General features: G+C 32.3%; 1 pseudogene; it reads left to right on the forward strand.

Moving 5' to 3' along the window:
- The first annotated feature begins 7,416 nt into the window (after window positions 1–7,416).
- Window positions 7,417–8,358, forward strand: LOC124106405 (olfactory receptor 8K5-like; annotated as a pseudogene).
- The last annotated feature ends 5,329 nt before the right edge of the window (window positions 8,359–13,687 follow it).

Here is a 13,687-nt window from a genome sequence, read left to right on the forward strand (position 1 = left end):
ATGTGTGGCTCTCATCTCACAGTGGTAGTGGTGTTCTATGGGTGTCTACTTTTTATGTATGTGCAGCCCAAATCCAGCCACTCCTATGAAACTGATAAACTGGCCTCTGTATTTTTCACATTAGTTATCCCAATGCTTAACCCCTTGATCTATAGTCTAAGGAACAAAGAGGTGAATAATGCCTTCCAGAGGGTACTAAAAAATCACTGCAAGGTGTGTTTTTGATGCTCACTGTGGAATATTTTTATAATAAAGCACAAAAAAGGCACCCATCACATAACAATGCTTCTCATTAAATAATTGGATTCCATTTATCCCCAAAGCAAAGTCTAGTTATAACATATATTATTTCCCTTATATGTACCAATCTGCTTCTCACATATAAGATCTCAATAAATTCTAACTTTCTATCATTTGTCTCTTGTGATTTAATGCTTCATGGTTGATTGGCTTGTTATTCCACAGAACTTTGTATTTTTCTAAATACTTTTTAAAATATATTTTTCATAAGTAAACTGTATTTTTTTAAATCAATTATTGTTTAATGTAGTTTCTTCCTTAGCCTGTTATTACTGTAATATGCTTTCTTTGCCTAAATTAAAACAACATAATGAAAAAAGTGATTCTCTTTTAGATGACATGGTTATTTTAGAGGCATATTGCATAATATTGTTTTAAAAATATTTATTCTGGAAATAATGATTTTTAATTGGAGAATTTAAATCAATTATACTTAATTATATTTAATAATTTCTTTTTGCATATTGCTATTTTTTCTGTTATATGTAATAAAATTTTCTTTGTTTTTCTGTATTTGCACCAGAAATCTTGATTTTGAGATTAGGCTATGTATTGCGAATATTTACAATAATAGTCTACTTGGCTGCTGAAAAAAAGAGAATACAATAATCAAATGGCATTTTGCACATGTGTTTTTGTATGACACAGAGAAACAATTTACAAATTTTATTTTATTTCTCCATATATGATTTCTCAGTTTTCATAGTGTAAAAATTCTTCTTTTATTTACTATATATATATATATATATATATATATATATATATATATATATATCTGCTTATCTATCATCATTCTTTTCAAGATTACTCATCTTAGTATGGTTGAAAATTTGGTTTGGATATTATATTCAGATATTGGGAATAATAGGTTGTTTAAAAGCATAGCTATCTTCTAAATATTATATACCAACAGGGCAAAAGTTACATTATTGGTATAAAATTATACCCTAGGTAAAATTCATTGTTATATTTATGCCTCCCTCTTTTATTGTATTAATGCATCTTTAGTGAGAGATGGTATATTTTCAAATATCATACACTGGAAACTACATGTAATTTATTTATTGTATGTTTTCATGTTAAAATAATCTCCAAGTTAATAGTACATGAAATCTATTGCCTATGCTGATGTCTCTATCCAGACAGTTTTTTGGGGGTAAACATGCATGTAATGTGACCATCTAACAATGGTAAAAATATTCATTCTAACGTTCATCATGCACTGTCCTGAATTGTAGACATCTCTTCAGTGCTGGACAGCTCAGACATATTCATTCTCACCAAGATGGAGTTTGAGCTAACAACATACACCTACATATTTTCTCCGACACCTAATTTTCATTGATGCTTGTTATTCTATAATTGTGTGAAACAAAATGTTAGTAATTTTTTATGAGTCAAAAAATATATTATTTTTGTGTTTCTCAGCAAGGTTTCTTTCTTTTTCTCATTATTAGTGAATATTTTAATCTAAAGGATATCCCATGAGACAAATTTTAACCTTCTTCTCTACACAGTCATTTTGGCACTAAGGTGTCTCAGATGCTGTTAACAATCCCTTAGCTCTCTTACACTTTAATGTTTCTCCTGGTCCCCATAAACACTTTCATTTTATCCTCTGTGGCTACAAGGTCATCAGTCATTTCTACTGTGACAGTCATCCCCTTTTATCTTTGATCAAATAGAAATTGATCACAAAGTAAAGGAATGTGGGTCATAGATTGAACAGATTTGAAATAAATCATGGTGGCTAAGAAGCACACATTAACATGAATTAAGAGCATCCTACAAAAGAAACAAAGAGAATGGTTCCATTATTAGTGTCCCAAGAAGTTCATCAATCTTTGATAAAAAAGTGAAAAAAAGCAGAATTTTTATGAAAATGGCAAATGTCTAATGATTTGTCATTGGAAGTCTGTAAGGATGATGACAACAGACAGTGCATGTCAGAAGAAGCAAAATCCCTCAAAGAAACATTTATTCCCATAAACTTCTGCTTCTCTGACTCATATCATTTCATGTTAGCTTCATCAGTTAGGAATATTAATTCAAGCATAAGACAATGAATGTCCAACAAAACATACTGACTCTGATATTGTCAGGCTACTGAACTAATGAAAACAAAAGCTATCAGAACCCCCAATCCTACATTTTTTGTTGTTCAATTAAGCCATCTTCTTTGAGTCAGCATTTGTGAAATGGTCCATTGAATGCATGAATAAAGTACTCCTAAATGCTTTCATGGGGAAAGACAAAAAACACATGGAATTGTGAAGGTTGGGCACCATGTTATTCTGGTGTATGCCATTCACATAGGCCAAATTGAGAAAAACATCACCCTCTTCAGAGATGTGCAGTACATTGAGTATTGGAAGGAACACCAAAAATCTCAGGAATGTGTCAACCTCAATAAAATATACTTTGCCAATTCACCTACCCAGCTTATCATTTAAAGAGTTTTTGAAGGGGCTGGGGATGTGGCTTAAAATGTCACACGCTCGCCTGGCATCACCGGGAGCTAGGTTTTATCCTCAGCACCACATAAAAATAAAATGAAGATGTTGTGTCCACCGGAAACTGAAAAATAAATATTAAAAAAGTTCTCTCTCTCTCTCTCTTCTCTCTCTCTCTCTCTATCTCTCTCTTTCTTTAAAAAAATAAAAGAGTTTTTGAAAACATGAGCCTAAGGAAATATTAAAGATTTTCCATATGAATTTTAAATATTATTATTATTAGAATAAGAAATAATTTTGATTCACTAAAATACTCCATGATTACAAAATTCCTTATATCCCCAAGTGTCAAATTGTATCTGTATACGATTTCTTCAGGGAAAATAATCTAGGAATAAAATTCAGAACAACAGTTGCATGAGGATACATGAGGGTAACGTACGTGGAAATTTCCCTATGATAGAAGGTGGGTGTTAAAAAGCATGAAAGAAAATTATTTGGCATTTAAAATGAATCTATTATCTTCATTCCAGTATTAATATATCTAATAATAGATTTTAAATAATAATTTTGTTCAAAAAAGTTCCGTGTTTCACTGTGTACAAATGCTTACACATATGCAAGTCAATGAGGAGAAACCATAAAAAAGAAAGCATAAATGGTGTGAGATATAAGTGATAATGTTCTGTAGTAGATTTCACTCTCAACATGACTGTGCTTTGTCCAACAGTGGTGAAATTGCAGCTCAGAAAATACCACTGTTGGGTAGACATCATAGTAAAACCATTGCATAACAACAACTGTTACAGTTTTGAGAAAATAAAGGAAAATGTACATCTATCAAGCACATAGAAATAAATTAAGCTGTATTTTCAAAACTTTCAGTCTCAATATATGTAATTTAAAGAAAATTATAGTTTATTTCCTTTTGGTGTCTTCTCTGTATGGTAATGGTAATCTCTAGCTCACATGAAAGGGCTAAATTGCACATTTTTAACTCTGCTTCTGCTATATTTTTTTTAAGAGAGAGTGAGAGAGAGAGAGAGAGAGAGGGAATTTTTTAATATTTATTTTTTTTTGGTTTTCAGCAGGCACAACATCTTTGTTTGTATGTGGTACTTAGGTTCGAACCAGGCTGCACGCATGCCAGGCAAGCATGCTACCACTTGAACCACATCCCCAGCCCTTCTGCTATATATTTTAATTTTAAAAATAAATTGAAGGAAAAATCCCTGTATGATAGTGGTAATTTCATGATTTGGAATTGTTCTATTTTGCAGGGATGAAGCTGGTTTCAAAGTACTTTCCATTATTTAATATTATATTCTAAGAAAGTAGGTAAATGAGTGTCTTCAAGACAGTAAACTCTCCAGGGAATCATGCAGATTATTATGTTGTTTTTCTCCTTTCTGGGATTTTTCTCCTAAACTTTATCACTGGGGAACAAGTAGGGGTGACTTCAATGCTCTTTTTTTTTTTTTTTAGTGAGTCACTCATATAATTAGAGTATAATGAACTGAACACATTGCATGCTATTTCCTCAGGGAACGTCACAACTAAGGGAGAAAACCATAAATTCTTTGTATGCCAAGAAAAATAACAGTTATTTAGGAGAAGGAAGTCCTATTCTTCATTGAAGGTGAGTGTGTAAGAATTGTTATGGACTTACATAATCACCTGGGTTTGGTAATTTTCTATTACTCCCAGATTCTGACTGTATGATCAAAGAGAGCTGATTCATTCCAATTCACTACAAAAAAAAAATCAATCTTTCTTGTTTACTGCTGTCCCTTGGATGAATCATTTGTTTTCAGGTAACCAAATTCTATGGACTCAAAGAAATGTCCTAGAACTATTTTATTTGTGAGATTTCAATGTGGTATTCAGATATTACAAGTGAAAAGTAGGACAGGAATTAAAAAAAAAAATCCAACACTGATCTCATCAATTGGAAATCTTTATAAGATTAGAATTCCCAGATAAAATGTTGGATGTCCAATTTCATTTGATTTTAGATAAATGAAAAGTAACATTTACTGTATATGCTATAAAATATTTGATAAATAAAAAAAATATTTTTAATGTAAATACATAAAAACACATATTTTACAAAAGAACATTTTAAGATGAGCTTTTCTATGGGAATATTTCATCAAATGCAATTAAGTTTTATTTAACATTATTCTGAGTTTGAATGTGCAGAGTATGTAGTCATCTATTTGAATTATTGTTTGCACAAGTTTTCTTACTTCAGAGCCTGCTATTTTTTTTCCCATACTGAAATCCAAACATTGTGTAGATTAAAAGAAATAGAATGACTTTAAGAGTTATGAAGTTATGGAGAAACTCCTGAATCCCTAATAATTCTTGCTATTAACATGAATAAAGATTGGAAAATCAGTCAGTCCTCTGCTTACCTTTTGCTTTCTAATGGTTAGCCTGATGTAGAGATAATAAACATATATCAGGTTATTCAGAGGAGATTAGAGATGTTCTTGCAGGAAGAAGCCTGGGTAAAGCAAAGGAATCCACATATTTTGAAAGGAATATAATAATTGACACTGAATATGGAGATAGTTTTTTTAAAAAAGCAGCAAAAAATGGATTATTTAAAGCTTCAAAGTCCTAATTTTGTTATTAGAATTCTGAATTTCTTTGTTCAATCCAGTGTATTTTCTATTCCATTGTAAACACCTAAAAGAGTAGGCTCTGTTACCCTGTAAACTCCAAATAATATTTTCAAAAGGTAACAAGCTTATTGTTCTTACTCGTGAGTGAGGAAAGGTCCTGAAACTAGAGGATACTCAATGCAGAAAGAGCAGAAACTTCATTCAGGAAGAATGGATGGAAATGACTCCATAATCTCCAGGGTCACCTCCAGCCCAGCCCCAACATGAGTGGATTCTAGAGCTACTAGAATGCCACCAGGTGGTTCTGGATGGCAGCTTCTCCAGACTACAGTCCTGGGCCATTGGGCAGATTTCCAGAAGTTTCTACCTGACAGTTTTGCAGGCTGACACTTGTACTCTTCTAAGTACTCGTTCTCTTTTGCATTTTACCTGTGTATGCTGATATACACTTTCTTCTCAAATCAAAAATCATAATTACAGAGTTCTACATTTTCATTGAGGTGACTCTGAATGTGATAGGAAGAAAATTTTAAGATATTAATCTAGAATATGCTTATCATCTTTAAACAGAGCACTTCTATATTATTTTACTGACTGTTCATATTAATTGTTATTACTAAAATATCTAAAGGTAGAGAGTTATGCTCTCTAAATATTACATTATAAAACTCCATAAATTATTTAGTAGTTACTACTATACAGTATAATAAATGCTGACATATGTATATATCTTAAATTCCTAATAGATCCTCTTATCTTATAATATTATGCAAAGTGATGGTAGAGGATACGAAAGGTAGCAGAATACAACAGTTACTAACAGGGCATTATGTAAAAATGTGGATGTGTAACCGATGTGATTCTGCAATCTGTATTTGGGGTAAAATTTGGAGTTCATAACCAACTTGAATGTAATGTATGAAATATGATATGTCAAGAGCTTTATAATGTTTTGAACAACCAATAAAAAAACTTAAAAAAAAGAAAAATAATAATAATAATATTATGCAAAGTGAAATACATCATATAAAATTAAATAATCAAAACCCATGTATATTGAGCTAAGCTAAGGAATATATCTGTATATTGTGTGTCTTGAAACCTATACTACTCAATTAAGGATTTATGTTCTTCAAAGAAAAAGTAAAATTACACACATTTGAATATTTATTTTGAAAGGAAAAAGAATCTTAGAGTTTCAGTATGAATATACCATTTCTTAACAACCACATAAATATGTAAACATATTAACTTTATTAATTCTATTATAAGGATATTCACAAAGGAATGCTTTAATAACCATTTGTACATCAGATAATAGCATTGCTTAATGTCATAAATTTTTAACCATTTATATATGCCCACAAAATACAATGTACAGTATTATCCTTATTCAATTCCCTGTTAGTTGGACCCCATAAATGCCTGTGGTCCAACTGCAACATGTTATTAATGCAACATGTTATTTGTTAAAGTATGATAGAGTGGAAGTCAGAATGGAAAGAGAGAGTGAGTTTGATTGATTGGGGATGACATATCTTGCCTTTGCAAGTCAGACAAAAATACATCTCTGTGAGTTCACTGAGAAAAGACTATAGAACGCCTTCAAGTACAAATGAGGTGCCCAACATTTAAATTTCATTTGTTTCATGTTTCTTAACCTCTATCTTTAAAAGTACCAAAATGCCACAAATATTGTCCAATAAAAATGGAAGTATCTTAATAAAAATTTGACTCCATTGTATAGAGGATATGAAGACTAATGTTTCTATATTAATGCCTACATGGTTTTATAACCAATAATTATATTTCAAATGTTGCTGACTCAATTAAGACTTTATGCCAAAACAGGGATCACAAGAATCCCTACTTTGCAAAGTTTCACCTTTCACTTAACTTTCAGAATAATTAATATACACTATATATACATATTTTTTCTGTTCTGTCTACAAATGTTATAATTTGTTTGGATGATTCTAAATAATGTGGATAACAATATCTTTGTTTCTTCCAGGAAAAGAGATCTGGACTAAATGGGCCAACAGAACCTTACAGTGCTGACTGAATTTATTCTGACGGGAGTCTCCAGGCGGCCTGAGCTGCAACTTCCCCTCTTTGGGGTCTTCCTCCTCATCTACACACTCACAGTGGTAGGCAACCTAGGCATGATCATTCTGACCAAGCTGGACTCCCATCTGCACACAACTATGTATTTTTTTATCAGACACCTGGCTTTCATTGACCTTGGCAATTCCACTGTCATTTATCCCAAGATGATGGTGAATTTTTTTGTTGATCAAAATACCATTTCCTTCTATGCATGTTCCATCCAGATGGCTTTCTTTATTACTTTCATTATCAGTGAAATTTTCATCTTGTCCACCATGGCCTATGACCGCTATGTGGCCATCTGTAACCCTCTTCTCTACAATGTCATCATGTCTCAAAGACTTTGTCATGTGCTGGTGGGCATTCCATACCTCTACAGCATCTTTCAGGCTCTGATGATCACTATTAAGATTTTCATACTGACCTTCTGTGGCTCTAATGTCATCAGTCATTTCTACTGTGATGATGTGCCCTTGTTACTTATGCTCTGCTCAAATGCACAGGATATAGAATTATTGATCATATTATTTTCAGCATTTAATTTGTTCTCATCCCTCTTGGTGATTTTAGTATCCTACCTCCTGATTCTGCTAGCTATATATCAAATGCATTCTGCAGAAGGCAGGAAAAAAGCTTTCTCCACGTGTGGTTCTCATCTGACAGTGGTGGTGGTGTTCTAGGGGTCTCTACTTTTTATGTATGTGCAGCCCAAATCCACCCATTCCTTTGAAACTGATAAATTGGCCTCTGTATTTTACACTTTGGTGATTCCCATGCTTAACCCTTTAATATACAGTGTTAGGAACAAAGAGGTAAAAAATGCTTTTCACGGGGTCTTTAAGAATAAATGCAAATTTTGTATTTAATATTTAATATCCAATGCTGTTTGTACAAACTTTGATAAAGGCAATGCCCATTGACACTACATCTAAAAATATGAATATATTCCTTTTTATCACTTCAAAAATTCACGATACCATATAGAAAACTAAATTATTTCCTTCATTTTTCACCCCAAATTACCCTCATATTGCAGATCATAATCAAATTTCACTTCTTTTTAACATTTCTTGTTGTAGTTCAATATTCCTTTAGTAATTCCATGGTTTTTTTATATTCTTTCAATGGGAAGAATTAAACTCTAAGTTACTTAACTGTTGGTTTTGCCGAAATTTTTGTTGTTGTTGTTTGGACAATTACCTTCTTATTCTTGTTTTCCTTGTATATTCTGAACCTAAAATAATAAGGTAAGTGTCCTGCAGACAGCATGTACTTAGAACATCATGCCAATTTCTGTTCTTTAATCAGATAATTTAATATTTTATACTAAAATTAATTGCAGATAATTAGAACATATTTCTGTCATATTGCTTCCTGTTTCCTATGTCAAAACGTATTATTGTCATGAATATTTTCCTCCACACTAGTTTCCCATGAGATTGTGGTTGAATTCTGAGTTGCACATGTCATCACTGGATGGCCACAAGTGTTTGTCCACAAGAAGTTTGACCAGGATACTGTAAGCTACTCAATTCCTAGATATGATATAGGGCAGGAAGAAATGCAAGTTCTGTATTGTGATGAGACAGAAGTCTTAACTACAGTGACTCCATTTTGTTTAGTAACTTTATTTTATGAAGCAGCCATGCCAAGTAGAAAGGTCATGACTGGGGCAAGTTATTTTTCCTTTTGTTGTGGATACCCTCAAGAAAATGGAACTATCTAACTGCAATCTCCTGTTTCTGTAACTAGGGAAACTGGGTTTATTTTGATTGGCTAAGCCTCCTGCTACCTGACTACAATCTCCAGCATCTGTTACTTGACTTGCTTGCATTGGCTAAACCCCCTAATGTCCCTTTTGTGGGTTTTTTTTTTTTTTTTGGCTTAAATATGCGGCCAAACTGAAGGGGGTGCATCACTCTGACTATCTCACTTTTAGACAGTAGAGAGTCAGCCGCTGGCCACGAATAAAGGCTTATTTGGAATGGCAGTTTGTGGTCTGAGACCACAAAATGGCAGTTTGAGGGTCTCAGTATCGGCATAACAGTATAACCAGATGGGCTTGTTTTCCAACACCTGGACATATAGTAGTGGTCTCAGAGTTTAAAGCTGCTTTGCACATTTCTAAGAACTTGAAAATAAGTCTCAAGTAGACACAATTGATTCTTGTTTAAAGAATTTAACACCTTTAAGCAAACAAAACAAAAAAAATTAGCATAAAATTTAAAATATTCAGTATCTAATAAGAAATACTAGATTTATAAGGATGATACAAGATGAGACTCTACCTAGGAGACAATTAAAATAGAACTTGAAATGACAGTGATGATAGAAGCAGCAGCAAGTTCATTCAGACAATCACTGTGTGATTCAAGGTGCTTTATACTTTAACAAAAGCATTAGTATCATGAGGAAAAAAATTAGGATTCCAAAACTGAACTTCAAAAACCAAAAATCACAATATTATAAGCAAGTGATTATATGCAGAAAAAACAAAAGATGTCAACTTAAATGAGTCATTAAGCTACCTAAAATGAAGACAGAAAGAAAACAAAATTCTGAACTGAACCATGAAAATAATCTCACTGGTCTTTTTTTAGAATAGGCATATGTTACCTAATGATGTATAATCGTAGGTTCAAGTGAAAAAAGAGTATAGATAGGGTAGGGAAAAAAATGGGAAGAAATGTTGGTGGGGATTTCCTTACCAAAGTACCTTTAAATCATAATACCAGAGATGTAAATGGCTAAAATAGTTCCAAGAAGGCTAAACAGAAACAAATGACACCAATGTGCATCACAATCAAATTTCTGGAAACAAGTGATGAAGAGCAATGTTTAAAAACAATCAAGATATAAGATTCATATGAACATATTAAGAAATTATTTACTACTAATTTTTTGGAAGAAATAATACAAGTCATAATGTGTTGTCTTATGCCAACTTATATTTATATATCTGGCAATATACTGTATTCAGCAAAAATATTATTTGTCTGTGGGTGTTGCATGACCAAATACTACCCCATCTTTTCTAGAAAGTCATTGTTTTATTCACTTATGAATTATGCTCTTGTGTGTGTTATGTACCTAATATGTACATGACATTGTGACAATGAAATTCTGACAAAGGCATGCTTATGATTTACAGGATTTAGTGAGAACACAAACTTTTATTCAATTAGAATGAGGCATGACATGTTTGTTTCTTCTTCCTAATGGAATATTCTGAGAATAATTAACACAGGTGCAAGACACTCTGCCTCAGATAAAGAGGTCTAATTAGTTTATGTTTGAATTAGATTAACATTTAAAAAAAATGAGTCTCATGGGTGAAAAACATCATTTAAATCCATTCTGGAGCATCTTGTCAGGATTAAAACTGGAAAGCCAAAGCAGACCCTCAGGAAGGTAAGTGGAAACATTGGTCTTTGACATTTTTTACGGACACAGCTTAAAAATCCTCAAAGACCCTCTACTCTGCAAAAATATTTCTGTCTTTGGACTACACTTTTCTACCATCAGAACCATTAATGCGCAGGACAAACATGTTATGCAATCCCAACACTGTTGTCCATTACTAGCATCACCTTGGTTTCACATTAACTCACTGATTTAATCCTCTACTTAACAATGACCTATGTCTTTATTCTTAGCATTCCTTCAGTTCCATTCCTCATTCCTAGCTATTCAGGATGCCCTGCACATAGGGAGCTATCTCAGAACAGGTTGTCATTAAAATTAAGTTAATATTTTATATATCAATGATACAGTGGCCATTTTGGAAGATTCTTGATTAGGTGCTCATTCAAAACTGCACATAATTATTTACCCTCTACAGAGATCTTCACACTATACCAAAATTTGCCTTATGATAGTCTCCTGCATGATAAAAAAAAAAGCTGATTTAAAATTAGCAACCTCAAGTTAGATTTTCTCATCATCTACTGGAATGGCATCCTTATTTTGAAAAATCTGTGGCTTTGACAATGCACATTAAAATAAATTGATACACGAAAGGGTTAATTTTATTTGGTTCCATGCCTATTTTGTCTTTTTTATAAGATTGTTTATACAGGTTCACAGACTCTGTGCTAACAAACAGTATCATTCACATTGTATGTTCTCATTCAACAAATAAATGGCTTTTTTACATCTCAATATTCCCTTTGTTGTTTGAGTACGCATTTTTTTTAAATTAAAGTATATGCATTTTCCAAATCATGCTTGTTTCAATCTACTGTAATATTCAAAGTGAAATTTGCATGGAATTGAATCAGAAAATGACTCAAGTTATGGTTATCTCTGACCCATGCTGCCAACTTACATAAAAATGCTCTCATTTTATTTATTTCTCTCTTCCCTGTACTATAGTTTGCATTATTTAAAAGATAAATTGAACTGAACAGCAGTAATACAAAATTCCATTATATAATCTTATCAAACACATATACCATGTTATGATTGGTGTTATTATCAAGGGCAAGTTTTATTTTATATTATACTGCACACACTTGACCATTTGATCTTGTAAAAGTGCTCTTCATTTAGACTTGTTTCCAAGCAACATTTTTTTAAATTTTTTTTCAAGAAAGTATACTGACACCATTTCTACAGTATAATGATAAAAGTGCAAGATTGTAATACTAGGTATGTAACAGCAGCCATGGCCTCGTGGTAAAGCCATGATAAAGCATTCTTTTCCACAGAATGTTTATAATATTCCAGGTCTCACAGATCACCAGCACTCCCCCAAAGAGCCACAAAACAAATATTCTCTTAATAATTATAATCATTAGTAATTGAGAAATAACACTGCCAACCGACATAGCTTTTACAATTTGTATAGTCTCAAATTTCTTCCCAGAGTTGAAAACTTTAGCTTTTTGTATTTGTGTTCCATATATATTAATGGATTGGAGTACCAAAGAGCTTTTAGGTAGGAAATTGTTATATATTCGTATTAATGCAGAAGTGACAGTAATGAATGACCATAATTAATGGACTACATAATGTAATCTCCATTATTTCTAAAATTCCTTGAGGCTGATATTCCACATAGGCCTCTGTAATGAATGTCTTCAATTCTCATCCCCTGACTAGGAAGACATACTCAGACAATAAGACAAATTCTTTCTTGAAATAATTTTCTCAACTACTTCACAATATCTGCCTGAAACAGAAATTTCAGACAGATAGAGGAAGATGGCTAAAAGGGGATTATCTTCTTTACTTCTTTATACATAGCATCCCAGAGCTCATTCCTTAATGGAATAAAAACAGATTTCAGACCAGGGAATAGCTTTTAACAAGGCTCAATTTTAATAGGACTCAAATTTGAATCTCAAAATAATTCAATGGCTGCAGTCAAAAGTGACTGTTGCCATAGAGAACTGGCCTAGAAGTAGCCTCAGGTACACAAGTCCTCATGTAGTCAAGAAAATGCATTATTATCTACAGATAGATGAAAGATTGAATAAACAGAATACTGGCCAAAAATTAAGTTTTATATGCATGTTCAAATGATTATCCACCAAGAGGTCCAAATAATTCTTCACCAAAAGTAATGATAAATGTTTGAGAAAATAGATATGTTTAACCTGATTTAACATTAAATAGTGATTACACGCATTGAAGCATTACTTGGCACCCCATAAATATTCGTGCTTTTATGTTTTTATGGGTCAGTTAAAAATAAACCTGATTTAATTAAAAAGGAAGTCCAAGTAATTCAATATGATCAAGGATATATGTAGGCATTCCGTGTAAGTCAATAGCAAAATGGGGAAGATATCTGAAAATATACCTCACAGGATGGACATTGATATTAATATCATTAGTATAAAAATACATTAAAAGTCCAAACATCTTAGTTATTAGGAAAATGAAACTAGAATAACAATCATCTGTTACTCCTCAACCACTTGAGGGACTATTAAAATACTTCATTACCAGTTAGAAAGTAACAAGATTATATCAATTATGCACTCTCATTTCAGTTTCTGAAATTACTATTGACAACTGGTACGTTCAGCGGTACTCAACTTTAGAAAACAATTTAGATTTTGAAATATACTTCAATACATTACTACCAGAGATTCCAATAATTATCTCCTAGATACCCCAAATGAACGAAAACATGTTTATCAAAATAAGTATACATGCATAGTTATTGATAGACTAATTCATATAAAA

Source organism: Marmota monax, unplaced genomic scaffold, assembly GCF_021218885.2.
Source record: "Marmota monax isolate L192 unplaced genomic scaffold, Marmota_monax_Labrador192_F-V1.1 WCK01_AAM20220418_F8-fsc01086, whole genome shotgun sequence".
Classification (NCBI taxonomy): Eukaryota; Metazoa; Chordata; class Mammalia; order Rodentia; family Sciuridae; genus Marmota; species Marmota monax.